The sequence below is a fragment of the Cnephaeus nilssonii genome (genome assembly GCF_951640355.1).
Source record: "Cnephaeus nilssonii genome assembly, chromosome: 10".
NCBI classification, from domain to species: domain Eukaryota; kingdom Metazoa; phylum Chordata; class Mammalia; order Chiroptera; family Vespertilionidae; genus Cnephaeus; species Cnephaeus nilssonii.
The window spans coordinates 59997686-60018532 of record NC_137081.1 but is presented as its reverse complement, the minus strand read 5'-3'; the positions used below and the strand labels follow the sequence as shown (position 1 = coordinate 60018532).

At 37.3% G+C, this 20847-nt stretch overlaps 1 protein-coding gene across 4 annotated transcripts in view; it reads left to right on the top strand.

Annotated features, from left to right (window-relative positions):
* Nucleotides 1–20847, top strand: part of GALNT13 (polypeptide N-acetylgalactosaminyltransferase 13) — a 504499-nt gene that overhangs the window by 1302 nt on the left and 482350 nt on the right. The gene's annotated exons all lie outside the window — the stretch shown is intronic.

The following is a 20847-nucleotide window of genomic DNA, read 5'->3' as shown; positions in this document are numbered from 1 at the left end:
GTGAAGTCGAGGGGCTGGGCTGAATGTAGGGCGCAGGGAACAGCCTCCCCTCCAAGGGCTCAAGGGTGCTGCGCTCCTGCCCACTGAGCGCACGGAGGTTGCTGGTTTGGAGAGCGAAAGCTGCGGGCGCCCCTCCCCTTAGCCGGTTCCTTGGCTAGGATCAATTGAATTTCTAGGTGGAGAGTCGACATCTCCAGCCTTTACAGGCAGTGGGCAGACAAACTCAGAAGCTTAGAGATCTAGTGGAAACTAGTCTCGAATGGGTGGGAGCTTTCGGGAGGCGCAGCTGTTACTAGAGGAGGAAAGGAGCACTGGGGTAGGGGTGGGGGCGCGAGGGGGGACTGCCTGCTTTAAACTGCCATAGCACTGGATCCTGGAGCGGTTTTCTTGGGAGAGGTCGCGGTCACTCCTCGCGGAAACACAGCCCAGAGATGTTACTTGTGGGGCTCAAGACACTTGGCTGCTCCTTGAAATTTCGTGTTTCCTTGGAGCCCTCAAATCTTTGGCTTTATAGTGAAGGCTGCCTTTGCTCAAGGTTGCTACTCCGTGTGTGTGTGTGTGTGTGTGTGTGTGTGTGTGTGTGTGTGTGTTTGCACACATGCCCTCTAGTGTTAAAGAAACCTGCTGGCTTTAGAATATTGAAAAGTAAGGTCAATCTGTTGGTGACTGACTTTGAACCTTCCTTATATTGGACTTTTTTTTTTTTTTGCATTGCGTTACTAATCTTTCCTTTTCACTGATCTCTACAAACTCCCCCTTCTCCTGCAGAACTAGAACCTTAATATTGAAACCTTGTTCCAGTGACTTCAGAGATGGGTAGCTTTGGAGAGTTTCCATAGGTGAAGGCTGACTTTACATAAAAAGTGCATTTCTCCACAGTTTGCCACACGCCAGGACTTCACACCTTTTTCCTGTGCTCCTGCTCTCCTTCAACTCCATTGAGAATGTCCCTCTCCTGCTCTTGTTTGTTTAAAAAACGCTTTTAACTTACCATTTCTGTGATACTCATCCCATTCCAGGGCTTACAAGGCACTGTGTCTCAGATCAGGTTTGGGGAGGAGGAAAAGAAAGCGTTTCCAAAGGAAGGACACCACTGCAGGTGTGCATTTATTAATTCTGGATCGCAGAGTCCAGAATGGGGCTGGGTGTGACTCAGATATGCACACCCTAGTTCAATGTGGGAAAACTAGTAAATGCTTAATAAAAACTTGTTGACTGATTAGCATGCAGCTAATTATAGGCTTTGAAGTCACCAGCTATGCTTATGAGCCTATGTACAAGAAGTTGCATTTTGCCTTCTCCCCCCTCTTTTGTGTTTCATTTAGTCTTTCATGAATGGGAATAGAGGACCACTACAAGTGATGCTGAAACATGAGTCCTCTGTGCCTTTTTAGCTCAGTCACTGCTTGAATTTGCCCTCTCTGCAAGTCTTGTTGGCTGATGTTCTTTAACATCATTGCAGAGCATAGAGGCTCTGGTGATGGCATTATTCAACCTTCCTACCTGAAAGTAAACGAGGACATGACATCGTTTGTGGGTGAATGCTTTTGTGTTGTTTTTTTTTTTTTTTTTTAACAAGTGAAAAGTTCTCTCTTAAAGAATAGATGTATCAGCTTAAAGTATTTGGGGGCTATAAATTGATCTGCACACTGAATCACTTATCTTAAATAATTTATAGGTTTCCTTACTGCTTTGAATATATATGAGAGCTGTGATACTACATGTATATAAGAATTTGCCAAAATACTTGGAAATGTAATGCCTCCTGATACATGATCTAGTAGGAATCTATGGGCTTCAATATCGCTTTTCTGATGATTTGATAGTTCTCTCTTAAAACAGTTGGGGATTTGCCATGAGTATTGTTCAAAATCATGCTCAAGACAATGTTGCTTTAAAATATTACTTACACATCACCTGATGCTCTCCCCATTTTTTTTTGTATTTAAAAATAGCAAATACATAAAGATGAAATTCTGATATTGGTTGAGATATGTTCTGATTTCTTACCACTAAGAATATTGAGGTACATTTAACTTTTTAATTTAATGTGCATTAATTTCAGGTTATACAGTTCCGTCAGAGTGGAATAAAATGTTTCCATTTTGCCAACTTGATTTTTAGAAGTGGTAGTTGTAACAGGAACATTACCATGTAATAGAGATTGTGCAGCTTTTAAAAACTTTGTCATTTTAGGAAGAGGGTGAGAGAACAAGCAAATTAGTATTTTTATTCTTTCTGGTTAGGCAAAAGAGAATATTGGTATTTCTGAATAACAAGAAAAGTAAGGGAAATGACTTAGAGTAAAGTATTAATACAGTCCTAACCTGTGAAATAAATAACACTATTACATGTATGTGACAGGTATTCATTGTGCTTTAAGAAAATGAACACTTTTGTAGTTCTATTCTTTAATTTGACTTCTTAGACATACTCTCAAGTGGCACTTTATGCAATAAACCAATTTTGACTGAATTTTAATACAGCACCTTCTTGGGTTTGTGTCACTGTCAGCAGTAGGAATATGAAGACATCTTAAATTAATAAGATCTAACAGGATCACTACTTTGAAGTCTGAGTGACCATATTAACTAGTAGTCTACTTATTACAAAATTTAACTGGGCTCTTGTTCTAAATCCTTCCTTCTACTCTTGTCATCAGAATAAATACATCGGAAATATCAAATCAATAATTAAATATATATGCTCAGATTGACTCTGACAATTTATTAGAAGACATTTCTTAACATCACTGCTCTCCCCACACATATACATTATAAGTATATGTTTGAACACATAAATCACATTTACAGCTCTGACACTCTCTGCTTTGATAAACCATTTATCATTTTAACAGGTTAGACTTTTGCCATTTAATTATGAGTGTACATGTTATTGAAGAGTCTAGCTTTCCATTGTTAAATTTAATACTAGAGATTTCAAATAAATTATGAAAATTAATACACACATTAATTTAGTTTTAGTTGGTCATTCACTTGGAGCATTATAAGAAATTATCTTTGGGAACAAAATATAAATCAAACAGACCTTATTCATTTCATACTAATTTCTCCTTGATTCAGATTTAGTCCCATGTATATGTTCAATGTGGGAAGAAATATTTATGATAAAATATTTAATAGATTTCAGCTTGATTATCAAGACATAATTAAAGGTGGCTAAAGCCATTTGTGTGATTAATGTATGTCCTAATGTCCCTTGTAAAGGCCTTAGCTAAAATTCATTTTTAGCTATCAGTTTCCCAATTTTATTTTCTTAGTATATCTTGAAATCTATTTAAGCTGAAATTCTTAATTTTTTAGAAGTTACTATTACAGATTATTAAAAGCTGGCTGGGGCCTAACGTTTAAAATGTAAGTTAAATTAGGGAGATATATCTTTTTTTCTAAGGGCCCAACTTCACTCGAATGTCCACATAATTAGTATAGTCCTCATGAACTATCAGTTTCTTTCTTAATGTTTACCCTACTATAATCATCCAACCTGTACAATAGAACTAAAACAAGATGCAAAATATCTTTTTTTAAAAAAGATATTTTAGCAGTTTTTAAAAGTTGTTCCATATTAATTGTTAATCCTCCTAACATAACTTGGAGAAGGATGTAGGGAAAGTAGTGAATTTTCCATCATCGATATGAACATATTTATGATCATATTTTTTATGTGAGAAAGTTAAACAGACTGTCTGTATTAAACATTGAGACTTTGAATTTTTTTAGAAGTACTTACTGTTAAGATATATGGGAACACGATATATCATATCAGGGTTTTAACATGATGTGGGATTAATTGGGAATCTGTTTGATGCATTAAATTATATTAAATTGTTATATAAGTCTCATTTAAGCTCTTGTAGATCATCATAGGGAAGAGTGTGATTAAACTGCTGTTTGGCACTTTGGTGAACATAATACATGAGCTTAGTAACCACTGTAAACAGAAAGAGAATTGAAAGTACAGCCTACATATTCAAAATCATCCAAATTATACCTCAGAGATAGTAGTAAATGTCAGCTTAGTCTCTTGTCTAATATTAATTGGCTTGATACTCTAAGCACAGCACCTCTTTTTTTGTTAACAAAATGGATTTTGACATATGGGGAGGATTATCTTCCTGTAGACCAGAAGCGTAATAACTGACTTAATTTCCTCTTGAGTTTTTAATTCTATAATTAGTTTTAGATGGAGAGGATGAGATTTATATGACTATCAAGACCCCTATGCAACACTGCCATTAGTCTAATGAACGAAAAGTGGGACAAAATACTTGGAAACAAATATACATAAGGTATAGCCATTTTAATTTATTTATGAGGGAGTTAATATGGTTAATTTAGTTATAAATTGATAAAATGATTAAAATTTATTGAATACTTAACTTTGTAATTGTTTTGTGGTTAAATAAACCCCTGACAGGATTTACCACATTTTATCATTTTATCCTCAAAACCAGATGAATAGTACGTAGTGTTACTATCCTGAGTGTGTAAATGATGACTCACTTGCTCAGAATCGCCCAGGCAATATGTAGTAGGGCCAGGGATCACATCAGTGCTTTCTGTCTCCGAAGTCAGTGCTCTAATAGTTCTCAGTCTGACATTTTTGCTGACTAATACATTTTAAAAAAAATGAGTGCCAACCTCCATGTGAACATTTTCTGTTGTACAGTAAGAATGATTTACAAAGTCTACTTATGTCACCATCATTTTATAAAAGGGAGTAGGCATTTTAACACCAACTAAGATGATATAACTGAATCTCAAAATATAGTTCTTAAAATAAATTAAGCACCCTGTGCATTTTCCTACACTGCAGTTACTTTTTCTAATTTAACAAATACAGATGAAAAGTTCATTGCATTATTGGTAATTAATTTCACTACATTCTGTAAACTGCGATTGTAATCCTTATTAGCCTAACCTACTATAATATACTGCCTTCCGCATGGACCCAAGTCAGCCACCAGGCACAGGACAGCATGGGCGTCATATTCATGACTTAATGAGACATAGACCCTAAAGCTATTCCATTCTCTCTCTAGTTTCAATTCAGGGCAATGCATTTGGACCTAGGAAAAATGCTAGCAATTGCTCTAGCTTCAGTTGACTGCTTCAATGTTTGTTGAAAGGTTAAGAGGATTGGAGGTGACTTGTTCCTTCCTGGTAGTTAAGCACAAATCACTGTCACTAAGATGGTGCCAGTCTGTGTCCTGGGATGAGGAATGAGTGCTGGGCAAAAACACAAGGTGCATGTCTCAACTTCCTCTTCTATCCCCCCCCCCCCCCCCCTAACCAGCTGTCTCAACCTTTAGGGATCAGGTTTCTGTCTTTGCCTTGGTGAGGACAAAGCAGTTTTGCTTTAGGTAAGAAAGAAAATCCCAAAGCTAAACTACTAACTGCTTTTATAAAACTGACTGCGGCTATTAAATCCTGTGGCCATTGAAGAGGAAAAGAGGGATGGTAGGGTGTGTGAGATCCAGCTAACTGACCTAAGACTTTGTTTGAGTGTCACTGCTGACAAACCAGTTGGCAAACTGAAATTACCTAAAGAAGTTTTTGGTTTTTGTGTTTGAATACAGGTTGTCAGGTCCTATTGATACAGATTCTCATTCGCCTATGGTGGGTCCACAGAATATATCTTTATAAACATTTCCCAAGCAAATGATCTACTTCTAGTATGTAAGTTTTCAGATTCATTTATTAATATTTTTAAACAAATTACTATGTTCTGAATGCCATTTAATGTGCTTTCGAGTAAAAGAGGGTAGAGGAAACTCCATACTGTTTTCCACAGTGGCTGCACCATTCTGCATTCCCACCAGCAGTGCAGGAGGGTTCCTTTTTTTCCCCATCCTCGCCAGCACTTGTTTGTTGATTTGTTGATTATAGCCATTCTGACAGGTGAGATGGTACCTCATTGTCGTTTTGATTTGCATCTCTCAGATGCTCAGTGACTTTGAGCATGTTTTCATATGTCTCTTGGCCTTCTGTATGTCCTCTTTTGAAAAGTGTCTATTTAGGTCCTTTGCCCATTTTTTTTTAGTTGGGTTGTTTATCTTCCTTTTGTTAAATTGTATTAGTTCCCTATAAATTTTGGAGGTTAAACTCTTATCGGAGATAACATTGGCAAATATGTTCTCCCATGCAGTGGGCTTTCTTGTTGTTTTGTTGATTGTTTCTTTTGCTTTGCAGAAGCTTTTTATTTTGATGCAGTCCCATTTGTTTATTTTCTCGTTAGTTTCCATTGTCCTTGGAGCTGTATTGGTAAAGATATTGCTATGACATATGTGTGCTATTTTGCTGCATAGGGCTTCTTCTAAGGTTTTTATGGTTTCCCATCTTACATTTAAGTCCTTTATCCATTTTGAGTTTATTTTTGTGTATGGTGTAAGTTGGTGGTCTAGTTTCATTTTTTTTTTTTGCATGTATCTGTCCAATTTTCCCAACATCATTTATTGAAGAGACTGTCTTGACTTCCATTGTATGCTTTTGCCTCCTTTGTCAAATATTAATTGAGCGTAATGGCTTGGGTCAGTTTCTGGGTTCTCTGTTCTGTTCCATTAGTTTCCTCAAAAAATTAAAAATGGAACATCCATTTGACCCAGTAATCCCACTTCTAGGGATATATCCCAAGAAAACAGAAACACCAATCAGAAAGGATATATGCACCCCTATGTTGATAGCAGCACAATTTACAGTAGCTAAGATTTGGAAACAGCCTAAGTGCCCATCAGCAGATGAGTGGATTAGAAAACTGTGGTACATCTACACAATGGAATACTATGCTGCTATAAAAAAGAAGGAATTCTTACCATTTGTAGCAGCATGAATGGAACTGGAGAACATTATGCTAAGCGAAATAAGCCAGTCAAGGAAAGATAAATATCACATGATGTCACTCATTTGTGGGCTATAATGAACATCATAAACTGATGAACAAAAATAGAACCAGAGACAGAGAAGCATTGAACAGACTGTCCAACCTATGAGGGAAGGTGTGAGGGGGAGGGCGGTTAGGGGGTAAAAGATCAACCAAAGGACTTGTATGCATGCATATGAGCATAACCAATGGACACAGATGGAGGTGAGGGCATGTGTTTGCTGGTGGGAGCGGCTGGGGAGAGGTCAATGGGGGGAAAGGGAGACTCATGTAATAGTTTAAACAATAAAGAATTTAAATTAAAAAACAAAGGAGGGTAAAGGGGTATAAATGGTGATAGAAGGAGACTTGACTTGGGTGGTAAACACATACTACAGTACAGTATATAGTTGAGGTATTATAGAATTGTGTACCTGAAACCTACATAGTTTTAATAACCAATGTCATCCCAATAAATTCAATTAAAAAGTTCTTTACAGATAATTTAATCATAACTACTTCCAACAGTAGGTTTCATTAGTGCCTCCACTTTAGAGATGAGGAAATTGAGATGCAGAAAGGTTAATGAGTAAGTTGTCCCAAGTAAGCTGAAAAGTGTCAGGGCAGGGTCTATGCTCTTTTGATGAAATGATTGACAAAACAACCTGCTTTAGGTCAAAAGCAGGAGAATTGAAAAGGGAATTTCAATTTCTGTGTCTTGTTTCTATTTGAGTAAGTTTTGCCTTTGGAAGAGAAGAAAACCTGACCAACTCAGACTTCTGGAGTGGAAAGCAAAAACGTTTCCTTTTTAGAAGCTATGGCACCAAATTAAGGAAGAAAGTTAATATGAAAGGAACAATAAACATGAAAAAATAAATCAGTGGTGTTCTTCATGTAGATAGTTGTCTCTACTTACATGCAGACCCTGCCCTGCCCCAAAGAAAACAAACAAAAATCCATAGTGATGCAGATAGGAAGACACAAATTAAATCCATAACTAAATCAGATTTCAAAATATAGACTTTAATCCATAACTAAAATCTACATCTGTAACTAACCTAATAAAAAATGCCTTATTTTTTGTAACGTTGTTGATAAGTTCTTTACATTACATTAGGAGATATTCATATGTATGAAAGGATTGGGGAAATCCTAGGGACTTTTGTTTTTTTCTCACGTATGTTTTTGTAAGGTTTTTATAGGATCAGATATCTTTGCTAATTTGTAGTCACTGGTAATCTAAGGAACTGATGTATCCATCTTTGATGTGGTGCATTTTCTCCTTACTCCTGACCTTTGGTTGATTTTCAGCAGCTTCCTGTTATTTAATATTTGTGTTTAATGCACTAAGACAGTGTTTTAATTAGACTTTTATTCAGTTTCTTTTAAAAATGAAAATCATTTTAGTCTGACTGATAATTGACTAGATTACGTGAATTATTTTTGTTAGAGACTCCTGGTAATGAGTCAGTCCACCTGTCTGTTTTTTTGTTTTGTTTTGTTGTTTGTGTGTGTTTTGACCAATCTGCACTTAAAAATAATTTGGTTTTCAGATTCTATAATCAAGTGAGAGTTCTTTGGATTACTGATTAACCTAGTTGCAAAACAGTGCAGTCCTTTCTCTTTTTCTCACAGCAAATTCTGCCTCTTTTTCTGAATCCTCAAGGCTTACATTTCTTTGATTCTCTTGATAGTTTAGTCTCAAATGGGATTATATATCACTTGACTGGAAAAATATTAGAAACCAGCCTTTTCCTGATCACGACCCAGATTTTACCCATATCCTATGGATTTTCAGTGTACCTCTATATTTTCTTCATAAATAAACACTGGGTACATAATTTCCTAATACTCTTTTTTTCCTCCCATATCTTTCTCCTTGCTCCTCCCTTCCTTTCATCTGTCTTCATGGTACTCTCTAAACTGTCTATTTTCTGTGGCTTAATAAATCCTCATGTATCAAGACTAGACTATGAGTTGTCTTGATTTTGTAAAAAAAAAAAAAGTAAATAGAGAAGAGCTTTTGTTTATTTCATAATTTAGTCTCTGAATAGGTAAGAGGCAGATGCTCTAGCTCTTGCATCTGGGTCATTTAACAGGAGGCTGGGGATGCTAAATTCGCATCTCATTACCTTTGTCTACTTTTAGAATTGTGTGCTTGAGCCCTGTGGTCAGCTGGCAGTTGGCAGGTCCCTGGCTCCAAGGGAATGCTGTTTATTTGAGGGGCTGCCAGTTTCAGTTGCCAGGCAGTTCTCACATTCCTTGGTCAGATTTTCCTTATAGAACATCCCATATGTGTTTCATTAGTAACTCTAGACTATTGACTTCATGTCAGAAATTCATTGTGGTACTATTATTGCTGGATTGAGATGAGCAATTTTTATAATTTATTTTCTGTGGCTCCCATTCTCTGACTTTAGGACAGTGTTTTCCCTATTCCATAAACCTAAAGCAGATATTTTGTCACAGGTTTTTAAAGAGTTTTATTGTTGTGCACTAAGTTGAGATGAATCGTAGGTAATTGGATGGTGCAGCTGAATTAACACATTGAATTGCCAGTTATGAGGCACTTCATTTGCTGGAGCAGACAACAATGGGCCCGTTTTGCTTCTACAATGCACAAATTCTTATTATCTATATAAAATTCTAATTTGAGTGGGATAACATGTATGCATCACTTCCAGTCCTTTTGTAAGGAAAATAACCTCCACAAATGTATTTGCAGCTATCTCATTAAATAACTTTGAACTTCAATAAATCTTTTTCTTTTAAGAATGTTAATCAGTTGTCTCATTCCCCACAAAAAGGATAGACTATAAAGCATTTCAGAAACAGAAATCAGTAGTACTACTTTTATCCGTGTTCCTTAAGATATGTGCAGATGTAAAGTTTGCTTTTATTTCAATAGAGAGCCACGTTTGCATCAGCGTGAACAGCATTGTTGTTCTCATGACTACGGTAATATGCAGCGCTGTAATAACTTTATTCGTTCTTGGGTTTTCTTCATTTTAGGTGTTTTAAGGATAGCTTCTCTAGGTCAGTGGAATTGCTTTGAAGCAGACGAGTATCCATTTTAAGAGTAAGGATTGAGACATACATAGCTTTATCTAAATTCCCTCCTTAGGACTCATTAACTTAAGCATTAAATGAAGGGATCAAAAAGTTATCAAGCTGTTACAAATTGTATGGAGTGAAGTCAGGCCGAGGAAACTGACTAAGATGTAGGAGAGTAACCTGAAGTTCAGGGGAAGCCACGTTGCCATTAACAAGGACTTGAGGCTCAATAATGCCAACAAAAATAGAAGTCAGAAGTGAGAGACTGCAGCTGAAACAAAATATTTAATCAACATGTACAGCTGGAATAGCCAGCCTTCTATTCACCAATTCTGCTTCTATGTAAACATCTATGAAGCTTATTCTCATCATCTTTCCAGACAGTCCCTCTTAGCACACACTAATGGAATTACCTGGATTGCTGAGGGACAATAAGGGCAGCTAGGTATGAATCTTAGAACCATAGAATAAAGTCCCTTTTATTTTGGCACGTAGGGTCTTTAAGCCTAATGATCACAGTTCCTGCTAACCATAAAGCACTGTCTTCAGTGAGACCCACTCAAGTACAGAGGGCTCAGCATTTTCTAGTATTTCATTCTTCAATATATAGCATTGTCTAGTCTTTCATTCTTAAATATAAAGCAGCAGCCAAGGACCACCAGACATTCAAAAAATAATTTGAGAAGACATTTTTAACAAAAGTCTGCAGCAAGAAAAAGAGAGTTCAAGATAAATGAAAACCAATAATTAAAAAATGACCTTGCAGGGAACAGATCATTAAAAAATCACAAAAGAGAACAAAAAATTAGAATCTTAAAGAGATTCAAGAAAACATTGACTTCATAACATAAGAGCATAATATGCAAACGAATAAGTAAGCAAGAATTTTTAATTTGCAATTGAAGTTTTTCAAATTATTAGTTAAAGGGAAAATTTGCACTTTTAAATAGAGAAAATATTTCAATAGTGCAAATAAACAAACAGAAAGATGGAAAAGATGAGTCACTATGAACTTCCCTGAAGTGTGACTTACTGCTAATTGGAGCTCTGTAAGAAAAAAATATAGTTAGGACAAGTTTTATTTTTTATTTTAAATATATTTAATTGGTTTTAGAGAGGAAGGGAGAGGGAGAGATAGAAACATCAATGATGAGAGAGAATCATTGATTGGCTGCCTCCTGCATGCCCCCTACTGGGGATCGAGCCCGCAACCCAGGCATGTGCCCTTGGCCGGAATCGAACCTGGGACCCTTCAGTCCACAGGCCGACTGTGGACTGTCCATTGAGCCAAACTAGCTAGGACTTAGACAAGTTTTAAAGAATTAATAGAATAATTCTCATATTTCTGAAGGAAGATGATTTGCAACTCAGAATTTCATATTCACTCAAAATATTTAGTGCAAAGGTAGAATAAAGACATTTTCAGACCTATAAAGAATAAAGATATTTTCCTCAGATATAGCCTTTCTTACAACTTTACTTGAGCTTGACCCCCAGCAAAGTATAATTAAGATAAAGACATGACTCAGCCAGCATGGCTCAGTGGTTGAGTGTCGACCTGTGAACCAGGAGGTCATGATTCGATTCCCTGTCAGGACATATGCCCAGGTTTTGGTCTTGATCCCCACTGTGGGGCATGCAGAGGCAGACAATTAATGATTCTCATCATTGATGTTTCTATCTCCCTCTTACTCTCCCTTCCTTTCTGAAATCAATAAAAGTATATTTAAAAAAAAGACATGGCATGATAACTATGAAGTAGTCCTAGAAGACAATTCATATTATTTCAATATGCTATAGGATTAGTGTAAAAAAAAATGGAGGGCTCTGGCTGGTGGAAAGCATTGGAATAAAGTGGGGACATTATACATTTAAATATATTTTATTGATTTTTTACAGAGAGGAAGAGAGAGGGATAGAGAGTTAGAAACATCGGTGAGAGAGAAACATCGATCAGCTGCCTCTTGCACACCCCCTACTGGGGATGTGCCCGCAACCAAGGTACATGCCCTTGACTGGAATCGAACCTGGGACCCTTGAGTCCGCAGGCCGACGCTCTATCCACTGAGCCAAACCGGTTTCGGCCATTATACATTTAATGTGCAAGAAATATTTTAAAAGACAAAGAAAAATAGTGCAAAAAATTAAAAACTCCAGGAAAAACAAAGGACTATGCAAGAAGGAAAGTGATCATAGAACTTTAGTTGGCCGTGAAAAAAAAAATTTCTTACATTAATTAACTATAAATGGTACTTACCGATTTTCAACTTTTAGTATCAATTTTTAGATAAAAATGTGGAAGATGATGACTATATAACAGAATGCAAATATTTTCAACAATGGCAATATTTTCATAGTAAACATACAGATGGTAGAGGTTGGGAGTTAGGTATGGAGAAAAAGGATAGAAATTGGAAAATTAGCATTTTACAGAATGTTTTAAGGGATAGTGTCTATAGTTTATACAAGAAATAGCAGTGACCATATATTCCTTAAAGTTCAAAAGATAACTTAGAGGAGTAAGTTATTAAGAGGAAGGGTACGGAAGTGGGGAGTGTGGTAAGTGAGGTAACTTAGGTAATGTCTAAAATACTTTGGGTCCGTTTGTTTGGTCAAAGTATGATTTAATTCGATTTTTAAAAAATATGATTGCTTTCATATGGGTATATATTCTCCAGAGTTCCACAGATTCCAATCACTCTCTGCTGAATCGCCCTGGCACATAGCGACATTTGAAGTAAAACTTCTGTGGCAGAGCTAATAAACAAAGGTGATGCTCTCTGCTGAAAGGAACTGGTTTGGGTTGGGGGAAGGGACTGCACTATATAAAGAAACATAAATACTTGGAACTTTGGTTACTAAACACAGTAGCAGTCATGGCCTACAGAATTTTAAAGATCATGGGGATAAGAGGAAAAGAATTGGATTCTAGTCTTCACAAAGCCATCAATACATTCTGTGGTATTATGTCCTTTAAGTTTTCCGATTTTCAGTTTCCTCATCTTTAAAATGAAGCAACTGGTATAAAAAATAGCCAGTATCACTCTAGATTCTAGTGTTTATTTTATGAAGACAGGACTATTAACTTCTTTGAAAATGAAATGAACTGTAACTTTTCTAGGTATGATAACACACTCAAGACTGACTCGGGGTTCTTTTCTTATTTATAAATGTTATTGACATACAATATTAGTTGCAAATGTACAACATACTGATGAGATATTTATATACCTTACTAGAGGCCCAGTGCACGGAATTCGTGCATGGGGGGGTGTCCCTCAGCCCAGCCTGCATCCTATCCAATCTGAGACATCCCTCTCACAATCTAGGACTCCTGGCTCCCAACCGCTCGCCTGCCTCTGCCTGATTGCCCCTAACTGCTTCTGTCTGCCAGCCTTATCACCCCCTAACCACTCCCCTGCAAGCCTGATCAACGCCTAACTGCTTCCCGGCCGGCCCGATTACCCTTTACTGCCCTCCCCTGCCATCCTGGTCACCCCTAACTGCACTCCCCTGCCAGTCTGGTCGCCCCTAACTGTCCTCCCCTGCAGGCCTAGTGGCCCCTAACTGCCCTCCCCTGCAGGCCTGGTCCCCCCCCCCCCCTCACTGCCCTCCCCTGCTGACCTGGTCCCCCCCAACTGTCCTCTCCTGCAAGCCTGGTCCCCCCCAACAGCCCTCCCCTGCAGGCCTGGTCCCCCCCCCCCTCACTGCCCTCCCCTGCTGACCTGGTCCCCCCCAACTGTCCTCTCCTGCAAGCCTGGTCCCCCCCAACTGCCCTCCCCTGCTTGCCTGATCTCTCCCAACTGCCCTCCTCTGCTGGCCCAGTCACCCCTCACTGCCCTCCCTGCTGGCCTGATCTCCCACAACTGCCCTCCCCTGCAGGCCTGGACACTCCCCCCACAACTGTCCTCCCCTGCAGTCCTGGTCACCCTAACTGCCCTCCTTTGCCAGCCCGGTCACCCCTAACTGCCCTCCCTGCATGCCTGATTGCCCACAACTGCCCTTCCCTGCAGGCCTGGGTGCCCCCCAACTGCCCTCTCTTGCTGGCCTGGTCTCCCCCAACTGCCCTCCTCTGCCAGCCTGGTCTCCCCCAACTGCTCTCCTCTACTGGCCTGGTCACCCCTAACTGCCCACAACTGCCCTCCCCTGCAGACCATTTTTGGTGGCCATCTTGTGTCCACATGGGGACAGCCATCTTTGACCACATGGGGTCAGCCATCTTGTGTCTTGGAGTGATGGTCAATTTGCATATTAATCTTTTATTAGATAGGATGAAATGATCACCATGATAATTCTGACACCATCTGATACTATAAATACTTATTACAATATTGTTGACTATATTCCCTATGCTCTATATTAGATCTACATTTCTTATTTCATAAGTGGACATTTTACTTCTTAAGCTCACTTTTTCCACCCTTCTTCTCACTCCCCTTCCATCTAGCAACCATCAGTTTGTTCTCTATAAGTTTGTTTCTGTTTTGGATTGTTTTTATTGTAGTTGATTTCCAGTTTTATGCCACTGTGATCTGAGAAGATGCTTGATATGATTTCTATCTTCTTGAATTTGGCGGCGGGGTCTGTTGTTATTTCACCTCTTTCATTTCTGATTTGGGTTTATTTGGGTCCTCTCTCTTTGCTTCTTGGTGAGCCTGGCTAGAGGTTCATCAATCTTGTTTATCATTTCAAAGAACCAGCTCTTGGTTTTGTTGATCTTTTGTATTGTTTCTTTGGTCTCTCTGTCATTTATTTCTGCTCTGATCTTTATTATTTCCTTCCTTCTGCTTACACTGGGCCTTTCTTGTTGCTCTCTCTCTAACTCTTTGAGTTGTAGGGTTAGGTAATTTATTACCATTGTTTCTTGTTTTTTTGCAGTAGGCTTGTAGAGCTATGAACTTCCCTCTCAGGACTACTTTTGCTGTGTCCCATAGATTTTACATTGTTGTGTTTTCATTGTCATTTGTTGCCATGATGTTTTTTATTTCTTCCTTGATGTCTCTGGTAACCCAGTCATTGTTTAATAGCATGCTGTTTAGTCTCCATGTGTTTGATTTCTTTGGATTGTTTCTGTTTTGTATGTTTGTTCATTTGTTGTTGATTGTTTTCACTACATATGAGTGAAATCTCTTTGAGTGAAGGTGTAAATTGCTTTTTTAACAGTGGTCTCTGTTCTCCTTTAAGTTTATCTCTTGATCTTAAGTATAATTGAATTGACCACTCAACTCAGAATCATGCATCTTTCGTTTTATAATCTGTAATAATCACTTCCCAAATAGGGTTGTTTTGATAGAATTTTTAAATTACTCAAGGCCTTATTTTCTTTTAACATTTTTAAAAGCATTAACAAACAATTCTTTAAAAGGTCCATTCTACCTCTTGTTTTCTGAACATACTAAAATATATATATTTTTTTATTTTAAAAACCATTTTTTAGTGGTTTCCAGATAGAGATGGTGAATTCTATAGTCCCCTGTGTTGTTAAATTATACCGGTTACTGTGATTACCTGATGTGTCTGCAGATTCACAGAAGAATTGATAGGTAAAGGATGGCCATTTCAACATTAAGCAGATGTGAGGATATTGTCATCTTAGATTGGCAGCTGCTTTTGAAGTTCTCTCTGCTTCTTGTTGTTTGGGCTAGCACTTTAATTTTGTAGCTAATCAGAAATAGTTTCTTTAAAAATGCTAGCTATTCCCAATGAATGTGAGAGCACATATGGGTCCCCCAAGAAATTACTAACTCGCTGGTGGTTTGAAGAATTTTGTAGTGTTTGTGTATGTGTGTGTGTGTCTATGTGTATGCTTTAGCATGTGTAGGAGAGAGAGAGAGAGAGAGAGAGAGAGAGAGAGAGAGAGAGAGAGAACTGAGAATCTTTCCCAGTTTCCCCCATAGCTTGGGATGTGTGCAACATAACACTTCTGTGGAAAATTGAGAAATAAAATTCCTTTTAATTGATATGTTAAAATCTTTTATGATATGGAATGATAGATGATTCTGAAATGAGAAAAAAAATTTAACCTGAAGGCATTCTTTAAAGCTGTGACTATCTGGTATCTGTTGACAGGTTGTGATTACAATCTCTTGGGTTGCCTCCTTTTATCATTTTCTGAGCGATCTGGCTCTTGGATGGTGACTCCAGGGCAGTGGGAGCTGTTTTGTCCTGTTATCTCACCTGGTTTGAAATTTGCTTTTAAGGTGAAGTTCTTGGCAATTTGTTAGAACCTTTAGTGTATGAACAACCCCTTGATCCTAATATAAGTTTGGAGGAGGCAATGGAGCATAGTTGTGTTAAAGACACAAATGTAAGACAGTGGTGCTTGCGTGAATGCAGTTCAAACCTTTCGACTCATCCAGTGACTAGCAGAATGACAAAGCAGTTACATAGCCTCTATGGAATTTAGTTACCTCATCTTTAAAATGGGAGTAGTAATAGTACTAGCTAACACTAATACAACTCAGGTCTCTAATTGGGCACGAGGGTCTCTTTAAGTGCTTTACATAATATTAGCTCATTAAATTTTCATAATACTAGGAGCTAGATACTTATTTTCATCCCCCTAATAATTGTAACTACTTTAATGGCTTGTCATGAGGTTTGAGATGACAACACAAGTAATGTACTGATCACTGTGCTTGGCACTTAGCAAGTGCTTAACAGAGCTTAGCTATTATTAGTGCATCTCCTTTTCCAGGGTCCTCTGCTGGCATTTAGTTTGACGGGTCCCTATTAAATCTGGCCTGCTTAACCAATGTTCAGAATAGAAATCTCAGACCTGGAAGAGTTACTGTAAGGGGTAACTACAAAGTCAGGTCCTGGGAGACAGTAAGTAAATAGGAATCAAAGAGAGGGTTGAAGCCAAGCAAAATAGAAACACCAAAAAAAACATATTAGTGAAATATATAGAATGTTATGTAAGAGAGGAGAAAAGGTAAATGTATGGAAGGGAAGGACCTATATCATGGTAAGTATTATATTATGGTCTTGTACAAATTGTGCATAATTCTTAACACTGCAATGCCATTTTGCAGAAAGTGATCTAGCTTGGAAAAAGGGTGATAAGCTTCTTCATTCCCTATAACGTCATTTGGAAAATTCCAACATCACTGCTGATTTTTTGGGGGAGTTCTTGGTTAAATGCAGTCATCTACCATTTTCACCTTAATTTTTTGATCAGCTTAGTTCATGTTATTTTTTCTTGGCTGACCCATAGAGAAATTGAAAGATGGGTGCTTTAGTGTATGTGTGAATATGAATAATAGTAAAAAGTTTAAAATACATTGTCATCTTAGCCTCACTATCTGAATGAAAAAGATGAAACATTATTATTATTATTATTATTATTATTATTTTGTTTAGAGACACAAACTTTATGTTTAGTGTGTCATGTCTAGTTGTCTTTAAAAATGTTTAACTGGAGATTTTCTGTTGCTTTTTAAATTTTATTTATATGAATACATAATGTGAAATAACAAATTGTAATTGATTTCTCATTTAGAAATATTTGTATTCCAATTGTCTTTTCTTATCACGGAGGAAAATATGTTGTTTTGAACATTGATAGTTTGTCAGTTCCTTCACAATAATTTGTACAAATGATAATTATACATAAATTAATAAACTGCTGGTGAGAATCTAATGATGCGTCATGCTGTTTTTGATTTATTTCTGAATTATTTCCAGACTGCTGAACTGTACCAAGATTAATTGTTTAGTTAACCTACAATTTCCTCAACTCCAAAAACATGTTTAGTAATATAGAAGTTATTTTTTAAAATGGTAAAGGACTAACTTACATTTTGTGAGATATTATTACTTAAGAAGTGGTTATATAGGTTATTAAATAATATATGTGTTTTATCTGTGTTTAAAAATCCTTCCCCCCCTAAAAAATAAATCCAACCATAGTAAATATCACATTAAATGTAAATGATTTACAACAGAAAAAAAAATCCTTTTCCCATAACCTCTTACTACTTTTACTAGAGTGATTCAAACAATTTTCTAATGTTGTCTAAAATAACGTTGGGTCCCCAGCTTTCATTTGCCTGGTATTCCTGTTGACTCATTCTGAAGTTGTGTGCCACTTAATATATCTGAAGTGTTACTAAAAAGAAAAGCTTTAACAACCTTGTAAAGAATTTCTACCTGAGAAATATTTAAAATCAAGTAATAATTTTTGCTTTGTTTGTGAGCCATACGTAAGGTTAATCATTTTCAACCATGGTTATGATAAGTTTCAGACAGACGATTGATTGGTTTTCTTGTAATGTTGGAACTATCTGCCCAAATATTACAACACCTATAATTATTTTATAGTAGGATGGTCCACTGATAATTAACCTGATAAACTTACTTTGTGAACAGCTTTCATTTTATTTAACAAATTCTTTATAAATTAGTAACTCACAAAATATATGCACTATCATTATAAATCTGAAACCAAGATACAGAAAGATTTAGCAATATTATTGAATTTGCAATGTGATTTTGACTAAAACTAAATCAAAGGTATACAGGGTGTCCCCCCAAAAAATGTATACACACTTTGAATAATTATTAATTCCAATGGATTAAATCTGAAAAGAAAGAAATACCAATTGAGCTATTAAAAAAATGTATGTATATACATTTTTTGAGATACCTTTTATACTTTTTTCTGTCATAGGGCAGGGCTGATGTGTGTGTGTGTGTGTGTGTGTGTGTGTGTGTGTGTGTGTGTGTGTTTCCCAAAGGACTTGTACTGAAAGTTGAGTTTTCATTTGTATGAGTTACTTGGGTATTTTTAAGTGAAGACCTTTACGGTCTGGTGCTTGGACACCCTCAAGCTAAATATAAGTTACTGATCTTATTTTATGACTAGAGGCCTGGTGAAAGGATTCGTGCACTGGTGGGTCCCTTGGCTTGGCCTGCGTGGATCGGGCCAAAACCGGCTCTCTGACATCCCTGAGGGGTCCTGGATTGTGAGAGGGTGCAGGCCAGGCCGAGGAACCCTACCGGTGCATGAATCTGTGCACCAGGCCTCTAGTATGCATATAAGATATTTGGTTAATCTCTTTCTGCCCTCCCCCTCCCTCCTTCCCTCTGAGATTCATCAGTCTGTTCCATGTTTCCATGTGTGTGGTTTCCATTCCTGCATTGAACATCTGCCCCCGGTGCATGAAAGTTCGGGCAAGAGTAGGCCTTCCTTCCCCCTGCTGCAGGCACCAGCTTCCCTCTGGTACCCGGGACCTGGGCTGGCTTCCCTCCAGCCCCGGCTTGGTCAGGAAGGACGTCTGGAATGATGTCTGGTCTAATTAGCATATTACCATTTTATTATTATAGATAGGTAATTCAGATTCATTCCTAACTTTAAGTTGCTTTGTTAACTATAAAGTTTGTTTTGACCTTTTGTTAGACCAAATTAAGTTTTACTCCAACACATTTTAACTTCTCTGTCTAAAATCTTATTTTCAGTGTAACTTTTTTATCAAGTTTAATTTAGTAGTTTGAGTATTGAGACAACCTTAAAATCCTTCACTCTTGTCATTCCTCTCCACACAGACACACCCTAAAACACCTACATTTAGTCATTTTAAAAATAATATTATTTTCTGTCCATCTATTTTTCCCCCAATCATATATGTATGTAGTATTTGCCATGGAAACATTTTATGTGATTTTAATCAAGTTGTATTATGTGCATCTGCATTTTATTATAATTCTCTAAATACCCATGCACTTTTAATTGGCCATATGGCTACATCTCATAATAACTTAATATATAAACTTGTGGTCCAATAAAATGTTGCCACATTTTAATAATTTATTGGTGCATGAAATGATTCCTGCATAAGGAGCCAGCACATAATCAATTAATAAATCTGGCCAGTGGTTTTGGGATCTACTTACTTTAGGGCACTATGTAAGTGCAAGATCAGGCACTTCCAAACTTTCATTAAAGGGCACATACTAACAAATGGTTTTTAGCAATGGGTTCATGTTCACCTCCTGCAATTACTGAGTGATTTTGCAATTCTAAAACCCTGGGGATCCACTAGGCAAATCCTCTTTTCTGTGTGCCTTGCATTTCTGCTTGCTTGCTCGGTTTTCAGATCTCGGTCTTCTTGAATTGTTATACTATTTAAATCATACATCATATTAAAAAGATGATTTTCTCATTCCTGTTTCTGAGGATTATTTCTCATTCAGAAATGAAAAACATCTGCAAAATAGAGCTATTTACTTTCATAGGCCACACTTTTCTATCAAGAAAGGGCTTTGTGTACCATAAATATAAACATCATTTTTTCTCTATGAACAATATTATAGGTTCATGAATCATGAGTGCATTACTACAGATTGTTATCTTGTAGAATTTTTACTCTTGCTGCTTTCTGTTTCTTTTAAACAAGGGTGTTCATACTGTGCTATTCATGACTGAATTTTATAGGAAAATGTGTGTCTCATTTGTTCATTCACTGTGCAGGGGCTTCAAGGACAGTGCGGTTCTTTAGTATCTAGAATTCTGATCTGATGGTATGCTTGGCTGATTGCCATCAAACAAGTCATTCAGAGGACTTAAGCATCCTGATGTCACACGCCCTGTATTAATCTCAGGGGCAAAATTCACACTGCACCCCAGTTTCTAACTTGTTCACCTGCTAACTTTCTCAACCCAGGTTCACATCTTCCGTTGATTAGAAATTTCATGAATTTTACCTTTTGGCTGACACCCACATGTAGACCGCTCTCTTCAAGGCCAAATGTGCTTATTGGAGAGGCCTAACACCAACACCAAATAAATAAATAAATAAATAAATAAATAAATAAATTAATAAAAGGAAGGAAGGAAAGAAAAGGAGCTTTTATCCCCAGATTGATGCTGTGCCATGGTTGGCCTGTCTCTCCTCCCTTCAAGTCCTTGCAGTC